Source organism: Corvus brachyrhynchos, unplaced genomic scaffold (assembly GCF_000691975.1).
Source record: "Corvus brachyrhynchos isolate BGI_N302 unplaced genomic scaffold, ASM69197v1 scaffold97, whole genome shotgun sequence".
Classification (NCBI taxonomy): Eukaryota; Metazoa; Chordata; class Aves; order Passeriformes; family Corvidae; genus Corvus; species Corvus brachyrhynchos.
The window spans coordinates 1899691-1919786 of record NW_008239758.1 but is presented as its reverse complement, the minus strand read 5'-3'; the positions used below and the strand labels follow the sequence as shown (position 1 = coordinate 1919786).

Sequence of the window (20096 nt, the reverse complement as noted above, 5' to 3'; positions counted from 1 at the left end):
CCGCGTCCGGGGGATCCGGCAGCTGCCTCAGCCACCCCCGCCCGGCCCCAGCTGCGCTGCGAACGCTCCTCAGCAGTCAATGCAGAAGTCATTTGACTCAGCTGCGGGGAAGGGTGGCAGGCAGAGACTGTCCTCTGCACAGCAACTCTTTCACTTTTCCTGCTCTGCACCCGGGCGAACTTTCTCGTGGCACACGGGCTGCTTCCCCCGGCTCACCTGGCTCCGGGGACTGCTAGCTCCTGTCCGGGCGAGGAACCGCCGCTCGGAGAGTGCCTCCGCTCCTCGTTAACACCTGCAGGAGAGTGAGGGCACACAGCTCAGGGTCACTCCCGATGGGGTCCAAGTTCTCCAGCAAAAGCCCCAGGTTTTGACTTCGGTATGAAACGGAAATCTTTCGTTTCGGGTTAGGTTTGTGTCGTTGCAGATTTCACAACGCTAACTTTTCAGAACATTCCCTCAGCCAATGCCAGAGATAGCTGGCTTTAAATTTGAAAAAAATGTAAGTTTAAGTTCATTTCTTTGCAGCTTCTGGGGTTTTTTGCTATTGTTTATTAAAGACCAACATTCGTGGAGTTGCAACCTAATGTCTAATCTGAATGTTTTACTCTCATTTTTACAGAAAAATAAAAATCATTTGGTTAGTCCTAACCTGAGTTCAGAAACCAGATATTCTCTTTGGAAAATAATGGAAACTAAAGCATGTAGAGGAAAAACTATTTTGCAGTTTATCTTCAAGCATAATCTGTTAAGGAAAACATCACACCCTTCTCCAGGTACAGGTTCCAGGTTCCTCTACAAATAAAGAAGAATAGGTTTGCTACAGAGGAAAGTGATACTTGTGTGGGGATGAGGACACTATTATATACTTTTTTTCTTTTTCTTCTGCTTGAAGTCCTCTAGTGCAAATTTTGTTTTTCGGATTCTGCAACAGCAGCTTGGCTTCAAGACATAACCAGGGGAGCTGGCTTTGATATCTTCTCTGAAATCCTCTTTCCTTCCTTTTCTATCAGTGGCAGGTGCAGGTCCGGTGCCACAGCCTTTGTCCCTTGTTCTCCTGCTGAGCCCTGCCTGCCAGCCCGGAGCCCGCCTGAGGGACAGCCTGTCCCACGGCCCTTCTCAGCCCGTTCTCTCACTCTGCCATGAAAACCCGTGTGCTGGCTCAGTCTGACACTGGGGGATTACCTGTGGGGGCGATTTGCCATCAGTATTTTTGCTGCTTTAATTCTTGGTAGCATTTTGCAGGTTTCCAAACCCCATTTCCTCCTACTTTTCCAAACGAGCTGAAGCACTCAGGGTCCCTGTTCTGTCTTTGGTTTTGGGAGTGGACTCACAGTCGGCCATTATTTTGCAATTGCATCTGATTTCTCTGTCACTGTGACCATGAACCAGACCCAGCCAGAAGGACTGACCTGGTGGCACTGCTTGGGTGGGGAGGAGCCCGGCTGCCTCACGCACCCCGGCACCTCTCGGCCCTGCCGCGGCTGTGCTTCCCTTGTCCGGCTGCCTTGAGCCCCTTGCTCCGTCCCGGATGTCCATCTCCAGCCGCGGGACGGCCCGTGAGGGCAGGGGGGCTGTCCCGGCTGGACTCGGCCGGTCCCGGCTGGAATTGGCCAGTCCCGGCCGGTTCCCACCGGCCCCACCCAGGGCAGGGCTGAGCCCCTCAGAGAAGCTCAGGGCAGGAGGAGGTAGAAGGATCAGGGTGAGGCAGTGAAGCCTCCCCCCGGGGTGGGGGCACGGACTAGTTTTTAACTTTACTTCCGACTCCATTTTAAAATAAAATAAATTAATTTTTCCCAAATCAAGTGTTGCCCATGGCAGTAACTGGTAAGTCATCTCGGTTTTATCTCGATCCACGGCATTTTCCACCTCATTGTGTCCCCTGGACATGGACCGGCCAGGTGTGTGGCTGGCGGCCGCTCGGGGTCACTGGTCACTGGAGAGGAGACAATCCTGTTCGGAGCACAGCAGCTCCAGCGCAGGCTCTGTCATCAACTTCTGTGCGTTGTGATGGTCCAGCACTGCCACAGGGGTCATTTTCTGTCCATGCTGCCATCACCACCCAGCTCTTGGCTGCCTTTCCCACTGACTCTGCAGAAGGCATTGAGGGTACAGCGGTCAGACTTCTTACGCTGAAATGCCCGTTTGGCAAGAAATCATCTCATTTCACTGCAGCGCAACACTGTCTGAACAGGGCACTTTGGCAGACAGTAGCACCTGTCAATTTTCTGATTACAATACGAGTGTGAATGTCCTGGAGCCAGGTCAGCCTGTGTGTTTGTATCCTATAGTTTCCTTTGTACAGTTTCACTGTGACCACATGGGGCAGAAATCTCCATTCACTGTCAATCACTGTACTCTTCGCACTTCCCTTTCTGTCCCATGCATGATCTCAACTGAACATTCATTACTGGAAAAGTGAACGCTCCTCCCTCTCTTCCTTCTTCTTGACAATATCTGCTTCAAGTTGTGAGCATCTGTGTGTCTTATAAAACCAGTTAATAAATTGCCTGGAATTTATGCTTAGTTCCCTTTAAACAAAATTGTAGATAAATGGTGGGTGAATTATTTTTTTTCCATGCACTAAATTCAACAAAGATGCAGTTTCACTTAGTCCCCTCAAATACTTAACAGATTTGGATCATCTTTGCTGAATAGTTTTTTGGTGTCTTTTCAGGAAGATTCACAAATGGGTCATTTTCATCAATCTTCCCTTTTCTAGTATCTTAAAGGCTAGGTAAATTTTGAAGCATGAAGGAGATTCAGGTCTCGTTCTGTCCTCTGCCTGAGTGAATTTGAACTCTCATTGTCATCTACTAAGTTGTTAAGTTATTTGGGGGTGCAAGGAGAGAGAAAAGAAGATTATTTTCCTGCCAATACTTTTTCAATATGTACAAATAACATTAACTAAAGCAGGAATTAGATCAGAGTCTCCTCTCAGGTAAGAACCAGGAGACTAAAGTCCTGCTCGTACTTCTCAGCCAGCGTTTATTTCCACATGGAGTTCAACAGTGCTCCAGCGAGAGAGGCCGGAGGAACCCTGCTTTGCAGCCCAGTGGGGGACACTGGTCCCAGATACAGGAATGTGGATGTGAATCATTAACAAGAAGGGGAACTAAGCCCAGAGGGTTAAGGAGATTTTGACTCTTGTAGCGGTACTTCTGGTAGCTTTCTTAAGGTTTGGATGGACAAAGAAATTGTCTGTCCAAAGGAGGGAAGCTTATTACCAGCTTTTCTCCACTCAGCCTTGTGTTCTTTCTCAGCAGTCACTGTAACTTGATGCCATAGCACTGCATAACTTTTTCCTTGCCCTTTCCATTTCCTAAAATAAAAGCTATTATCTGCTCTGATCTTAATGCCTCGTTCAGTTTATACCAAGTTAAGTGTAAACTAGAATGCTTCCTGGAAGCATCCATAGTTACTTGGGTTTGGAGGTACTTACCACAGGATGAAGAAGACTCTGTCAGGTGACAGGAGAGCTTGCACAATTACAAAGTGACAAAACAGTCGCTCCTGAATGTTGGCAAAGCAGGCAAGAGCCCTCAGAGGCTGTCTGTGAGAAATGTTGCTCTTCACTATTAAGAGTTTCTGAGCCCATGCCAATGTCCAGTTTACCAGAAGACTTTGTCAGCACTGTTTGGAGGCAGATCCATACTGTGCTGCTTTGACACGTAACAACCCCTTTGGAGATATGCCTGTTTCTTCTTCAATTGCTTTCCTAGGGCTGCTGAAAGAGGATGATCCCTATCAATGCTGCTGTCCTCGCTGTTTCAGTTTGGAGTACTTTTGATGGCACTTGTTGGGCAAATTGCTCTTTATGTGACACTGTTGCTCAGCAAGGTATTTCTGCCTGTCAGCTGTTACAGACTCTGAGAGATAATGTTGCTTGTTTCACAGATTTCTTATTAACAGCTTATTTTTGCTTACAGGACTCACAGTACATATACTGAATATCACCAGCTCTCAGCTACATTTCTCTAGTGCAATATTTGTAATATTATCAATATTTCTGAGGCTCATATTGCATCTGGTCCCATGATTCAGCTGAAATTGAATTGGTTTGCGATCTAATAACTCAATTGTAAATATAGGAGCCTTTTTTTCCTGCAGAGCATTTAAATCAAGAGCTTGTGAAGCAATTCAGGTCATATGGCAGATATCCTCTTGTTCCTTGGAATTCTTACTTTTTTTTTTTTTTTTTTTTTTTTTTTTTAATTGCAGTGGGATATGAAGTCCTTAGTTTTGCCTCATGACTCATCTCCAATAGGCATTTTTATTTTCTTTCTCCCTACTGGAGATGCACTGAATTAGTCTTCATGTCTCTCTCCCAGTCCTCCTACCTGGACTTCTTTTGGTGGTACTCTGTTTTACACTGTGTGTTGTTTTTGACACGATATTTTTCCTGCAAAAATTAGCTGACCCTGTTTTGCATTTGCACCACTCAAAACCTCCTCTGCTTTAACCAGGAAACAGGTGTCCCACAGACAATCTAATCTCTAAGTAGAAACTCTTAGGATCTCCATACTTTTAAGTGGGAATTGCAGATCTCTTAGGCCTGTAATTTAAACATGTAATTCCCTCATTACTTCTCCTTATTGGCATCAGGAAATAGACACATTCTCTTGAGCTTTCTAGCTACACTTGCCATTTCAGTGTCCCAAATATCATTCTTTGTTATTCCACATCCTAGCTAACACATTAATCTACTATATCCCCAGCTTCTTCTCTTCTGAGTTGTCTATACATTTAAATGTCCTATTACATGTCATCCTTTCTGATAGTTTCCTATCAACATCATATCTCTTAAATTCCCATCAGATTTTAGCGTTAGTCATACAAATGATTTGATGTTTCAGTTGTAACTTCTTTACTGGGAATTTGTTTCAGGATCTACAGAAACAACACTTACCTGACATTTTAGAACAACCATAGTCAAAATAACAACCACTGTTTCACAATTAGTTATTATTATTATGAATGGTTCCTGAAAGTGTATATCCTGTGGAGTAAGACAGGATTAGGGAGAAGGGTATATTGGATAGTGTTTGATATATAAAGAGGTAAAAATACCCTATATAGTAGGAATTTGAGCTTTGTTTTCAGTACTGTTCTTGCATCCATGAAACACTTCCCACTGGCAGAAATAGCAATATTTTTTCAGAATCTTTCAAAATATGTCACAGTTCAACTACTGTAAACGCAACAGATACTTGAAAAAAGTGCATCACAAGGTTGTTCACTTTCAGAAAGGGGGTGACTCAATTGCTGGATGCATTTTTTCCAAGAGCAAAGAATACTATTCAGTAAAAGAGAGTAAAGGTAGGAAACTATGCCTGTAGAAGAAAAAAAGTCAGACAGACTCAAAGTGATCCAAAAGGAATGATATTCTTCACGCAAAACAATGCCATCTATTCTGTCAGAGAAATGCACGTGTGCCATAGCAACAAGCACATTTCATAAAGCTTATATGTGTTAAATCATTAAACTAAAGATCACTTACTTTCTCTGAATTGGCAAGCAGCACTTTTGTTGTTCTTTCAAGCAATAGTTAATAAAATATTCATTAACTACTCATAAATGGTTAAACATGCTGAAGGCTTGAACTTTTACATAGTTTCTTTACTGTTTCCTAATAAATGTGCAGAAAGATTTCTTTAAAGTAAATACTACAATTAGAACATGTTTTAATGTGGTTTTTGCACACAAAACACAAACGCAATTATGTCAAGAATTTGACTGCATAGCATAATTTGTATTCCCACTTCCTCACCTTTAACCCTTCTAAGTGGACAACGGGGTTTTCTTTCTTGTTATATAAATTATTGTCTGTGGAAACATTTACTTAAATCTCTGGACAATTATATTCAATTATTTGTAATGTTATATTTTCAAATTATGAAAAATACTGTGGCTTCCTATTTTTTCATGCCATCATTCTTTAATGAAATCCAAAGTGACCAGTAAGAGAGTTCAAATCACTTGCAGATTTTCAAAATATGGGATTAAGTTCCATTTAAACATTTATTTTCCTGCCCTGCAAATGCAAATGCATTGTGTTTGTTGAACTAATGAGTGTTAAATTAAAAATCTCAGCACACCCTCTAGGGAATTCAACTCTTCACAAACCTCAATTCAAGTGAAAGCTTGAGTGACTATACAGGTATTCAATATGACAGGAGAGACAAGAATCCATGGTTTGCTGCAATTTCAAATTCCCTTTCTTACCATCTATCTTCAACCAGAGATGTGCTCTCACAGCGACCATCTGCAGAAAGCCCCATTTAATATGATTTACCCGTGTGAATAAAAAGAGGGAAGCAGTACATGATATTACCAGTCTTAAGCTGAACAATCAGGAGTAAACAAGAGTTAACAGAAGGTCCTAAATCAGCTTTAATGGCAAAGAGGTTTTTCAGGACAGTCTGTAGCCAGTCATCCCTGTGAGTGCTATACTTACATGGATCACTGAGACTGCCAGCCCAGCATGGATCCGACCGACTCCTGGCTGGACACTGTCCCCGTGAGAGAAACAGTCCCAGTGCTTAGACAGTGCAGAATCCACAGGAATTTTATTGGCTTCGTGGAAGTGTATATCCTGTAGAGTAAGACAGAAATCAGGGAGAGGTTGTATTGTATAGTGTTTGATTGCTAGGAATGTCTGTGGAAAGTGATTTTGGAGGAATGTAGTATTTTTTGTCAAAGAAAGGTTAAGGCACAGGGAATTTAATAATATTTTCTGAAGTGATAGATGACAGAGATGGAATATAAAAACATTATATGTACAGGAATATGTTATATATATTTACAACATCAGCAAAGAATTTGTGATCAATGAGTAGGCTCTGTTTTTCTCTCCATAATAATGGATAAAGAATAAATAATGCCAAAGAAATAGGATCTCGCAATCGGTTCAAGCAATTTGCAAACTAAATTTTATAAATATAATTTTTATTGCAAATTCTTTCCCAAGCTACTCATAGGATTAACAGTAGCTTAAAAAGTATTTAGTACAGGTACACAGAAACACCATAAACATTGAACTTCTCAGCTTAGGCTACAGTTTGCACTTTGATAAGGGAATAACACTATAAACCTATATATTTTATTTATTATTGTTGATGTTGTTGTTGTTATTATCTAACCACTATAAATTATTGCTTTGGAATGTGTGGTACTAGGTATCTGTGGGGATAATATTCATGTGTGCATGGGGTGGTATTTATTTGAGTGCAAAAAGTGATTTCACATAAAAATGCCATGTAAGATGAGCTGATATATTCACCTGTTCTAGTGAGTTTCCATTGATAAGGGTAACAGCAACAGTAACCTGAGCTTGGACAACTAATTTGTGTGGTCGTTCTAGCCTGCAAAAGGGCTAAGACCTGCAAATCAGGGATTGATATCGAGAGTCTTCTCTTCATCCCCAGGAGAGCTGTAGCTGTATTTGAGATCTTGAGGTCTTGCCCTCAGTTAGCTCGCCTGAGAAATTATCCTTGGATTACCTTGGATCATTGATTCCACTAATGTATGGGCAATAGACATTATCTACTGCCAGATTTAAGATTTAGCTGAACAGTTACAAGCAAGTAGGAGTCTTGCAAATGGCCATACAACATTCTTTAACGAGCAGCTAATATTTCTGTTGAGCAGGAAATGTAGATTACTCTTCTCAAAGACAGACTGCTTGTAACTTTACCTTTTCTTCTAAGTCTTTCTTCTAAAGCAGATGTATTCAAGTTTAAGATTGGTAATAAAATGCTGGATAAAAAAATAGTACCCTTAGAAGATCTGTTTCTTCCTAACAGCTTTTAAAAAAATCTAGTATTGGCTGTATTAACCTTCACAAAAGATTTAAAAACAGCCTACTGCAGGCTCTGCTTTTGTGTGCTTGGCAGAATGAATTATGAATGATTGCATCATTTACATTCTAAGTTTAGTTTTCAAGTATGGTTGATTTTGCTTAAATGAGAATCCTGTAGCTATTTAGTAATTAGGCCTGATAGTTCTATGAAGTTCATAATTGATCCCCAAACAGGTGTTTCCTTTCTTCTTGAAAAAAATTAGGTATATTTTTGCCCTGCTGCATGTAAGTTCATGGAAATTTCCTGAACATAAAAACATACAATATTTATTACAACTTTGTATTATAAAATAAAAATTATCCTTCAGTTTATATGCCTCCTCTGCTAATGCATTGAATTTGAAGTTCAGTCAGGCATCATTTTGTAACAGTGCTCTGCACCCTTGACCACGGACACAGTCACCAACAACTGCAATTGCTCACTACAGATGGTCTGATAATATTTTATGGCAGTCTCTGTAATGAGTGTTCTAAATAATAATTATGGACAAGTTGGATATATAATGCTGTTTTTCAATATAGGTGGTGTCTACTACATATAGAGAGAAGTTTCTGGATGCATTGAAAATAAACCTGTTACTGCCTATAAAAATCAGGTATCATTTACATTGACTGAGTGTCAGGATGGCACAATGCTTGAAGGGGTCGCTCCTTTGAAGTTCCTGTGAATTGTCTTTGCTGTATTACCTCAGCAGCTGGCAATCACTTATCATATTTGATTGTTCTCCAATGATTCGAGCTCAGGCAAGTTACCTTATCATCAGTGCAGGCAATTTTTATGTAAAATACCAGTATTGACTACAAGAGATCTGATGGCAGTTTTAAAACATTTCTGCATTAACAGCCTTCTCACTGCATTTAAGCATCCTGTCTCTTAGATGCTGTGATGAATGTGACACTGCTACTCTGTGTTCTAAGTACCCACTTTTAATGGTGACAACATCTATTCTTCAAAATGGTAATTGCCTAGTGCTAACTACCTTTGCAACTTATGACCACCTTGGGAAAAATACTCCTTCAAAATTGCACAAGTGTTTGGTTAGAAATACGTAATTAACCAGGTACCTTGTTGGAATTAATTTAGGGTGGAATCACGGGATCATAGATCTGTTTATGTTGGAAAAGACCTCTGAGATCATTGAGTCCATCCATTACCTCAGCACTGCCAGGTCCACAACTGAACCATGTCCCTAAGTGCCACTTGTACACGACATTTTTACACTTTCAGGGATGGTGACTCCTCCACTTGCCTGGACAGCCTGTTCAAATGCTTGACAACCCCTTCAGTCAAGAATCTTTTCCTTAATGCCCCATCTGAACCTCTTCTGGTGCAACTATAGGTAATTTCCTCTCATCCTATCACTTGTTACTTGGGAAAAGAGACTGACCCCACCTCTCAGGTGGTTGTAGAGAGTGAAAAGGTCCCCCCTGAGCCTCCTGGGTTGAGTCCCCCCAGCTCCCTCAGCCACTCCTCATTCACTGCAGTGAATATTGAGACATGGAAACTCACAGAAGGAGAGAGAGTAGGGGAGAGAACTCAGAGAATTAGCCATTGGAGCTAAAAAAGCTAAAAACCACAGGCCCTTTTATCCCCAAGACGGAGAAAAAATTGATGAAAACTAGTCATTTGACATGAACCAAACTCATCTTTCTCTGTAAAGCATTTTTGGAAGAGGTATAAGGCTCAGACCTGGTCAGCATAATACTGCCCCACCTCAGAATTTAAATGAACAAGAGAATTTGGCATAATTGTTAGATTATGTTTCATTATTGATGGTGTTTTAAATTGGAGAATAACAGTTTCAGAAAAAAAATGTAGGAAGCAGTTACTGTCTATGAAAAAAACAGATTTCTGTCCTAAAAATGACAGTTCCTTTTCCACTTGTTTTATCTGAAATTTGAGTGCTTTAGATTAAAAAATAGATTTAAAAATCAAATTTTGCTTCAGATAATTTTGATTTGTTGAAGCCAATTTAACAGTCACATATGGCCTTCTCGAAAATCCTTCACAGTCCCCAGAGAGGCTCCAGAGATGATTAAACTCCATCTATCTATGCTCGGCCTTGAGTGGCACACTGCTTTTCTGCCATACCTTTTTCTGTGTTTGTGACTGATGGTCAACTAAATTGTTGATACCTTCTCGATCAAGGTAGAATGGTGTTTGAGGCATAAATATCTTATAGCTCTTAATATGACAAATACTTTGCTGAGACAGTATAGAAAGAGTTTGCAACATTTTGATGGAGTAGAAGGTAGCAACATTTTTTAAACCTGATTCGTGCATTGTTGAGAGATAGATAGAAAGATAGAGAGTGAAAACTCCAGATTTCAAAATTTATCAACAGGCCTTTCAACCTTCTACAACAGATCCCACTGATGTTGCAGAGCTGGAGGTGGAGTACATCCTCTTGGTCTCTACAGGCCAACCTGTGTCAAACTCCAAACTCTCTGGGAGAAATACATGCATAAATGCTGGAAGCAACAGTGCTCAACCCATCTGCAAGAGGAAATACTCCATGGTACCAACACTAAAGTCTTAAGGTTTGAGAAGAGTTGACCTGAGAGGACGTGCACAGTGCTACAAAGGAGCTGTCACTCCAAAACTGAGTGCAAATGATTTGCAGGATTTCTTGGCTTTAGTAACACAGTGTGACAGTACACACCCCCTCGCTTTCCAAATCATGAAAATACTACTATTAAACACACATGAAGTCATAATGGGTTACTGAGAATTTTGGTTAAGATTTCAGTATGTGTTTCTACAAGGATTTATTATGTAAATGACTGTATATGAGAAAAATTAATTAGATGTTTCGTGCATTTTATAAGAAAGCAGAAACTGCTTTTTCATTTTCAGAAGAAAACAGGTGGTAGCTGGTTTACAACACAAGTCTCTCCATATGTAATGGCAACAAAAGAACCTGTATCACCCCAGACAGTCATTCTCTATTTCCTTATAATATTTGTGAAGGAAAAGCAATGTGACAGGCAAGGCTGCAAGCAAAGGAATTGCCCACAAGATGTTTTACCAATTGCAGTAGAAAAAGCTTTTGAAAGGGAAGCAAAATACAGGAGAGCAAAAACAATTAGATATGCAGCACACTGAATTCAGAAGTGCCAGCAGGTGATGTGCAGTTCTGCAGAGTTATGGAAAAAACATGTTTGTCAGGTTTATTTATTTATTTACTTCACAGAATAATTTTTTCCAAAGCAGAATTGCTTAGCAAATCTTTGAAAAGCAACTGAGCCTTTCACTAATACCTTTCTGTACATCTAATGAAGAAACTGAAAATATATTGGATGACAGAGATGAAGGATGCTCAAATCCAAAAAGTGCTCTCTTTTGTGATTACAGCCTCTGTGCTCTCTCTGTAACCTGGGCCCAGGTGTCCAAACCATTAAATCTTTCCTCTACACCACCCTCTTGCCACAGCTTCCCCAACAGCTCCTCTTATCTCTCCAACTTTCAAAACAGTGGAAGAGGAAGGTAATATTTTGTATTTTTCATATAGATTGATAGTGTCTCAAAGCCATGAGGAGAAATGCACTTCAAAATACACGTAGCAAGTAAACTGGGACACGCTGAACCCCTGACCCTTCCCTGATACTCTCCTGTATACAAATAAAGCGTTCAAGCTTTCTGACAAATTCTGTTCTCCGTCGAAAATAATAAAACAAATGATGCAGGTGTTATTGGGTAGATTTGATTAGCTGTGAGTGCCAGAGACTTCAAAGGTTTAGCAGAAGATTCTGCTCCTTTGAGTTAATCAAGAAATCGCCTATTTTGACCTAAGGATGTGGCCACTTCTAATGATTGTACTCTTTGCCTTAGTAACTCCTTGCCAATATAAGTGAATGGGTCAGGAAAGAGTCTTTTCTTCTCCTGCCATTTGCTGCTGTGTCCAAGTGCCCTACAGAGCTGTGACTGCCTTGCTAATGCCTCCTGCTTGCTAATGGGTTTCCAAGGACTTTTCTTGCATGGCCTCTTTTCCTGACACGGGTCAGTTTGCGTTTGACAGCTCTGGGAGAGTGTTTGTGTCCTGGCATCTGAAGTACACACTCTGCACCTACCGAGTGTGCTCTTCATACCAGTGGAGATAAGCTGCTGGCTGGTGATTTTGATTTCTCATCTCTTCACGTTGGTTAGAAGTATATTTATCCAGAATCAGAATCTCTTCTAGACATTTAGTCTCTAGGGTGTCTGATTTTACATTTTGAGTAGCTCCAGCCATATGTTAACACCAAGACTGCACTGGAGTTTAAAACTCTCATGTTGTACTGCTGCATGACTTTCACTTTTTCGTATTTTACTACATTTCTATTTTCTGCTACAAACATATTTCCTATTTCTAATAAAATTCCTCTTGAATTCTTTGTTAGCTAGTATGATTGCTATGGCATGTTGCCTTCCAACGTGACTGTTTTGCCTGACATCTGAGCTTGAAGGATTTTGATTTGGCGTTGGTAATTTTAAGTTGCTTGACTGCCCTTTGTGACAGCTTTTTTTTGTGTCTTCCCTCACAAATTGACCTAATGGTTGATATTGGTTTAGTGTCTGTGACTTTCCTACCAACAGAGAAAAGAATCATCGTCAATCAGTCTCTTATAAAAGTTTGGGCCCACAATTGCTCTGGGCAAGAGAAATATTGGGTTTTCTTTAACCTGATGAAAATCTCAGGTGTAACAGAACTAAGAGGTTGAAGATGTGCACTCAGGGTGGAGCCTGAACACACACTGCAGAGAGCCCACAAAGAGACTGTTAAGGATATGCAGTGAGCTGGATGTGTCTCCTTTCTGAGCTTTCAGACCTCTCTCCTACCCATCTGTCTCTTCTGGGAAGAAATGTCAAAGCTGCTGAGAAACTGTCAAACCCTGCATACAACTGTGCACTCTGTTCACCTGAATTCAAGCCCTTTGTGGCATTCTCCCTTTTGGGAGGTGTGTATAGTGGTCAGAAGAACCATTTAAACAACAAATTGCCAGACACATTAACAGTGGAAATACAGTGTAGAAGCGCAGGTTCCCGGGACTGACAAGCATTACTTGTGCCCACCCGGTGTACTTACACCTCACCACCTTCATGGCAACACACACAAGGATCCCTTCTTCACAAACAAACCTCATGTTTTAGTTTGGTTCCCTGATAGACATTTTTTTTGCAAGAAGTCAATCTCCTCCACCCTCAGCCAAGTCTTTTGTTAGTCTGTCGTGGGATTTTCCATTAAGACAAAGTAAGTTTTGTAGGTTCACAGCCACAGCAAATGCAGCAAAATTTATAGCTTTGGTATTACCCTTTAACTCAAGTCTTTGCAAAGAGATGGCAATCATGAGTTATTCTTTTCCTTCAGATGCAGACATTTCACTACTAAGCTAGCTGTGCTCTGCAGACAGTCAACATGCCCAGTCTCAAATTCTCACAGGATGACTCCATATCTGCTGAAATACTTTCACAATACACAGCATGTCCTTCCTCAGTTCAAGTGTGGACAAGTCTATGAACAGATGTAAGGACACATCAAAGGTTTTTAGTTTCCATTGTCTGCTCAGGGAGTCCTAGCACTGATCTTTACACCAGAGGAGGCAGCTTGGGCCTGGATCAGGCCCCTGGCAGAAGGAGGCTCCTTGCCTGCTGTCCTGCTTGTGCACAGCAAACTGACCTGGGGCACTGCATGTCTTACATGTTTCTGTGGCTTCAGTTTCAATTATAATTTCAATGTAGGACTCAACACAGTTGTACATTTAAAAAGTGATGGTGAAAAACCAGCCAAATTTATGAAACAGAAGGAGGGGAAAAAATGAGCTTGAACACTTGACTCGTAACTAATAGGATTCTTCACCCATTGTATTTAGAGTAATTATCTTTGAAATGCCTGGGGAATTGAAGAAAGAGTTTTTTCACCTGATATGACAGATGATGTGGTAGGTGCTATAATGCTTTTTCTATAAGCTACACGTATCAGGGGTCTCCCACAGATTTTCTACCAATCATTCCTCAGTCTGCTTAACCTTCATTAGTGCAGTCATGACCCCTCCAGAAAGTAGAAGAGATACAAGAAAATTGTTTAATCTTAATTTTATGAATGAATTTAGTTGTGGAATCTTTTATCAGACAAGAATACTTCCTTGTAAAGAGCACTGCCAGGCAGTGCTGGCACCATAAAAGAATGCTGTGCTGTATTTTCGATTTTATTAGTGGTTCTCTGTGAATCAGTACTTTATACTGGAAAATTAGTTTAAAAACCTGTGAAAGGTAACAACATTAGCATCTGTTTGTGATAACATATAGAATTTTTGGTTTTTTAATAACATGTAAAAGGAAGGTTTAGAACTTTATAGCAAGATCAGTATCTGCTGCATTAATCAAACTTAGTCAAAATGCAAATCTAGAATTCTGCTCTGATTGCCATAAATTACCTCAGATGTATACAGATGAAAATCAGAACAGAATCAGGTTATTATATATTATTCCTTCTTTGTTACATAATTTTCAAGCGTTTTTCAAGCTCTTCTTTATAAATCTTTGTAGATCCTTGGTACCTGTCAGCTCCTGACTGTAGTGTGTCCCTTGGGCATTTAAATACAACAAATGATGTACCAATTTCTAGTAGGTAGAAGCCAGCACAACATTTTGTCTGGCTACATACGTACATATAGAAAGCTCTTCTGTATTCCAGGTGTTTGAGCATATGGGAAAAAAGACTTGGTGGATTGGAATCTTTTAATGTAATTTTTCTGTGACAAGCTCTCCAGCTGTCTACTTTACTGAGACTTTTCTAGCTTCCTGAATTGTCATTCACAGACCTGTCTACACCAGTGCTGAACATGATGTTTGTGGTACTGGGTAGGAACAGGCTGGGAAACGAGCTGTGTGCTGCATCTTACCCTGCTGCTGGGCAGCCTACATATGTAGGGAACTCCCATTCAGAGAACACATCTAAGAGAGAATTGCCTATTTTTGAAGAGTGCTCTATTTTTGAAGTAACATGATGTTTTGAAATTTAAAATATTTGATTAATGAGCTTTTTCTGATGTTCCAGAAAATGTTGGATAAAAGGTTATTCTTAGTAGTATAACTTCTATGCCTAGCTTCATCATTATTAATTCAGATCTATACCTGATTTTCTGGTACTTCTTATTATCCATAGTAATAATATTATTACCAATATTAGTAATAATAGCAACAGTTCTATACAAAGGAGGTCTCCTACAAGCATGGCTGTCCATTTTACCAAGATAGCTAAAACTGTTTTCTTCAGAAAATTTAAAAAGATTATGTCAGAATTTTTCTTTTGTACTTCCTAGAGAAATCTGCTCTAGTTTTTCTCTAGTACAATATTTATCAATGTACATCGATGTGGTGGGGGAAGAGGAAGCTGCAGTCATCAAAATCCTGTTATTTAGCAGGAATCAAGATGAGATCCAGGCTATGAGACACGGTGGTCAGAAAGGAGAAGGTGGTACCAGATCCTCCAGAAGGTATTTGGGAAACAACTACCTTAAAGTTATCCTGAAGGATTATTAGCTTAGATGTGGAATATCAGCTTTTAAAGAAACACTAAAACACTAACTTCTGGGGGAAAAATAGATACCTTGTGAGGAAGGAAGACATAATCTACTGTGGTCCTTTCTCCAGCGCTGCTCTCACTCTGACTGCCCAATATTCTGTCTCCCTGCAGCAATCCTGCATGGTCAGCTGGGTATTTTCTGTCCCAACTGACTGTGAAGTGTTGCTGCCTGGCATCACATTCATTTCAAAATCAGTTCCATTTTAGTACCTAGGGAACAAAGAGCATCACCTCAGCTTACTTTCTTCTCCACGATGTCTACAGAAATAATGTGATTATCATTATCTTTGAATGCACTGCATTTTCCCTAATTTTCCTAAACGTGAATTTCTTCCAAATTAAAAAAAAAAAAAAAAGGATAGTTAATTCATAATGCATAAAGAATAGTTTAATGGTCACTCCTGAGCATATTTTAATAAGCCAATTTAGTCACTAGGCAGTATTATGATTATATTTCAGAGGCAATTACTAATTTACTGACCTTTTCTGTTATTAGAAAATCCTCAGATTGCTCATGATTTCCATTAATTTTTTCTATTAGCTTTACTCAAAAAAAAGTTACTTTGTAACTTACAAAGAGCACACTATATCTGTATGACAAATTTCCTTGAGACTATTTAAGATTCCATATCCAAAACAGGAGCTGGGTGAAGCATCTTTGCTACTCTGATTTATTTTAAATCAGGAATATGGGTTAAAGAAGCAATTGGGTGGTTTCTGTTAGAAAGAAATGAAAATAAGTGAAATAAAGTGAACAACAGATGCCATTAAAATTTTTCCTTTCTGAGTTGCAGAAGCCTCATCCTTATTCCTGAGAGGAAAACAGGATACTGCAAAGTTTATTGGCTTGCTGAAGATTTTAAAGTTATTTCATCTTATGACAGTTGTAAAACATAACTCCGAAAGGAGTAAAAAGGTAAATAGAGAGTTTGGATTTAAATCCTTCTCTGTTTTCTTTGCCTTTATGGTTTGACTCTAGAGCAACTGGCTTGGCAACTCCACCTCCCTTTGCTGATCTCCTAAAACATTTCTAGTTCAAATACCCAAACATGTGAGCCAGACACTCATACTCATTGTGGGAGTTGAACTCAGAAGTATTTGGTGGAATCAAGCACAAACATATGTTAAAGCAGCAACATAAACCCCAGAAAATATCTGATATTATTTAAGAAGCTCTTTGTTCCAAATGGAACACAGCAAAAATATAAGCTGATATCTTCAGAATATTAGCAAGGTTATGAATTCCTGAGCTCCCAGTATAGATTGTTGTTCATTTTTTAACTTGCACTCTACAAATACTCATGCCTCAAACAAGAAAAGAATGATGCAGTCAGAATTAGAACACAAATTCCCAAACATCTGTTGATCATAAAAACTAAACAAAAAAATCTCTCCAATTAGCTTCATAATATTGTAACACAGCTTCCCACCCGTTTTGGAATTTCCTTTCCTTCACAAATATCCATCCCCTTTTTTTACGGAAAAATAAGCAGGTAGACATCCCAGGCAGAAGCAGCATCGTGTACAAACCTACACCTTTACCTCTGTGCTCTTTGCCACATGTTTGATCACTATTATTTTTCACTGCCTGCTATAAATACTGTATTAAATAATTAGTTCAGAAAAAAAATCACCCTCTCTTTTTCTCCTTGCATGTTTTAAGCTCCTAATGAAAATCTAACAGAAGGGGGAACAAGGTACTACAATTGCATGTTCATATCTTTTCTGTAACAGACATCCCATTCTTCTTTTGCATCCCACTACGAACAGTTCATCTGAGCATAAAGGAATGGCATACATTTCTGTTTGTCAAAGGAGCTCCATTTACATTTCCATGGTGACATACACAGCTCTGTTCTTTGTTACTCAGGAGTAAAATGTGCAGGATCTCTGCCACATACTAGAAATGCCAGTACATGCAATTTTAATTGCAAAAAGTCCTTCTCTCCTTTAATTCTATTATTTCAGTCTTGCTCACTTGCCAACTGTCTTGGCACTACTGACTGTTTCACAACACCCAACTTCTAACTGAGAGGGCAGGAAGCACAGCCTTTCCTAAGCATTTGGTACTGGTCCAAATCCTGCCATTCTCCCCTTTTACTAAATTCTTGTTCTCACACAATTCCCATTAGCTGATGTGAGAATTTTGACTGCATAAACACGGAGCTGGGTTGTTCAGCCCCAGCCCAGCATCTGTAAAGTGCAGAGCTCCAGTTCTCATCAATAGGTCTGTGTAAGTGAGCAGGAACCCCTGCACCTGAGCACAGCCTGCAGAATCAGCCTTCAGCCGTTCAATCAGTGCCTTCCCCCGAAACAAAATTTTCCATCCTTTGACCTGACATGTTCGATTCCACAGACCTATGGAGTGGAAATAGGAGAGACATTGCAAATACAGAATCTATTTCTGCTGCTCAGTAAGAAATCATCATATTTTTCCATTGGGGTGGTAAGATCTATGGACAATTAAATGTTGTTGGCTGACTTTTCATGCCTCCCTCAAGTTACAGACTACAGAAAAATTCTTGGGCCAGATTCTCACCTGGCATAGCCAGCACATCCAAAAAAGAATTCAGCCCATTCTTTTTCAATTTCCATCATGATAATTCTTTTCAGTACAGCTTTTCTTCTTCCTTACAAGGCAAATGCAATAGTCCCTTTCTCTAATAAAGCCCCATCACTTTTTTTGCAGTTTCAGAGGAAGTGAAACCTGGCTCCTGTTGCCAGTCTCAAAAACCAATTCAGTCACGTGCACGTTTGAAGAAATGCCCCAGGGCAAAAGCAGGAAGAATGTAAAATACCATAAAATAAATATTTAAAAAGCTAAATAAGACAAATGGATTTTTCATTTTGACCTAAAAATAGAAAGCATTTTGAAGTTGTAAAAGAATCACATTTCACAGCTGTGGAGACCAATGAATAAATGGGTAGGGTCCATTAGGTACTGTCCATACATGTGGATGAGCTAAAAGCCTTTTAGAAGCTGAAAAATGTCTCTTGTTTAAGTGTTCAAAAGGCAGAACCAAGAGATGCAAACCCTTGTAAGCTGGGATCAAACTTTAAAGTCAAATCTTTTATTATAGCAGGTCAATTATGTTCTTTTCAAACCAGGCTAATACAATAGAAAAAAATTTTCATCTGTGAAGCTATTTTCAGGACCTGATAAAGCTCTGCTTAAAGGTAACATCAAAGGCTGGATGTTGGAATATTCACAAATAAAAGAAACCCAGACACAATCAAATCAAGATTAAAGTTTCAGCAACTACTTTGAAAAAAGTTGTCTGCTTTACAGAAATTGAAATACAGCATTTTTATTTTTTTTAAAGAAAAGGTAATTCCCACAGCCACTGCATAACTCTCATCCTCTCCCCACTGTCCCTGAAGAATCAGTTCTTGTCCCCCAGTCTCTCCTGGGAGGGGGTTCTATCTCCCCTTTCAAGCTGTTCGTATTTTTTTCCCCCCAAATTATGTTGAACCCATGGTCTCCTGGCTATGTTGCTGCAAGTGTCTATTTCAGCCAGTAAAAACAGTTAAATAAAACCAGTATGAGCATCCCAGGTGATGCAGATATAACCTGGAGGACAAAGTTACATTTAGATTTTAGGTGAAATGTACTGTAATCCTTCTCTCTGGAGCTTTGTGACCACTGTGGAGAAGGGATCAGTAATATTCTGAAAGCACAGTTTATTTAGCAAGAGTACACAAGCACTTGGGGAGAAATACCATAAAAACACAACAAGGAGTTTATAATAATGGCTGCCTTTTCTTGAGCTTATTTAAACCACCTGAGTCTACCAAAGAGGCAAAAATCATCCAAATGAATAGTCTTGAGGTTATTCTTTACTGTTTTGCAAGTACATGTAAAGATGCAGTTATTTTGAACCATTCATTTTGTTGTTGCTTACTTTTTTCTGAAAAGGAAAGCAAAACTTTTAGCAGACTCACTACACACAAATATGTGGGGTTTAAAATCAGAGCGGGGTTTTTTTGTGCTCGTGACCTTATAGGACTTTTTTTTTTAACAATTTCCATTTGCTATAGTATTATTTCAATGTATTTCTATTTCTATTGCATAAGGAACTTGTCCCTTTCTTTCAGACATCAAAGGTGCTGCTACTCCCTCCTGTTCAGACTGGGACTCCTGGTTCCTGCTTTTGCCTCTGGCTTAGTGCTGTGATTCCTGTGTCCAACCTTACACCCATCCTTAGAGCCATCAGACCTCTACAGAAAGTGAGCAGCTCCCCAAGCCCTCTCATGCAAGTCACAAACTGTGCTGACAGCTTCACTCTTTTGGTGATATCTCCGCCACAGTTTTCACTCTCATCCAAGATATATTAACAAAGTTCTCACCACAGAATTTCAACTGTACAATTCCTAAAAAAGATATGTCACTATTATGAAATCTCCTTTCTTTCTGAATCTGAAAAAGACAAAAAAATTTTTAAACTTCCCATGAATTAAAAAAATGTACGAGAATGCTTTAGAGAAATGTCAAATTATTTTGTAGAAACAGATCATCTAAATGAAATAATTTTTTCTATTATGATTGCAATTATTGATAAAGCAAAGAGATTACTCTGAGATGCTCCAACAAACTTGAATCCAATAAACTTTTGCAGTGGTAAAATGCTGCATCACAATTTCCCCTTTTTTTACCCTTTTCTAAAATCTTGATC

At 39.6% G+C, this 20096-nt stretch overlaps 1 protein-coding gene across 8 annotated transcripts in view; it reads right to left on the bottom strand.

Moving 5' to 3' along the window:
* SEMA6D (semaphorin 6D) overlaps positions 1-15597 on the bottom strand; it is a 226405-nt gene extending 210808 nt beyond the window's left edge. For 6 of the 8 annotated variants that reach the window (XM_017742585.1, XM_017742588.1, XM_017742586.1 and 3 more), the window contains exons 1-2: positions 6455-6592; positions 217-292 (exon numbers count right to left, since the gene is read on the bottom strand). The gene's annotated coding sequence lies outside the window, so the exon portion shown is untranslated. Of the gene's footprint in view, positions 1-216; positions 293-6454; positions 6593-15447 lie in introns of those variants that run through there. The other 2 variants (XM_017742589.1, XM_017742591.1) reach the window with 2 other exon arrangements.
* Positions 15598-20096: the final 4499 nt, after the last annotated feature.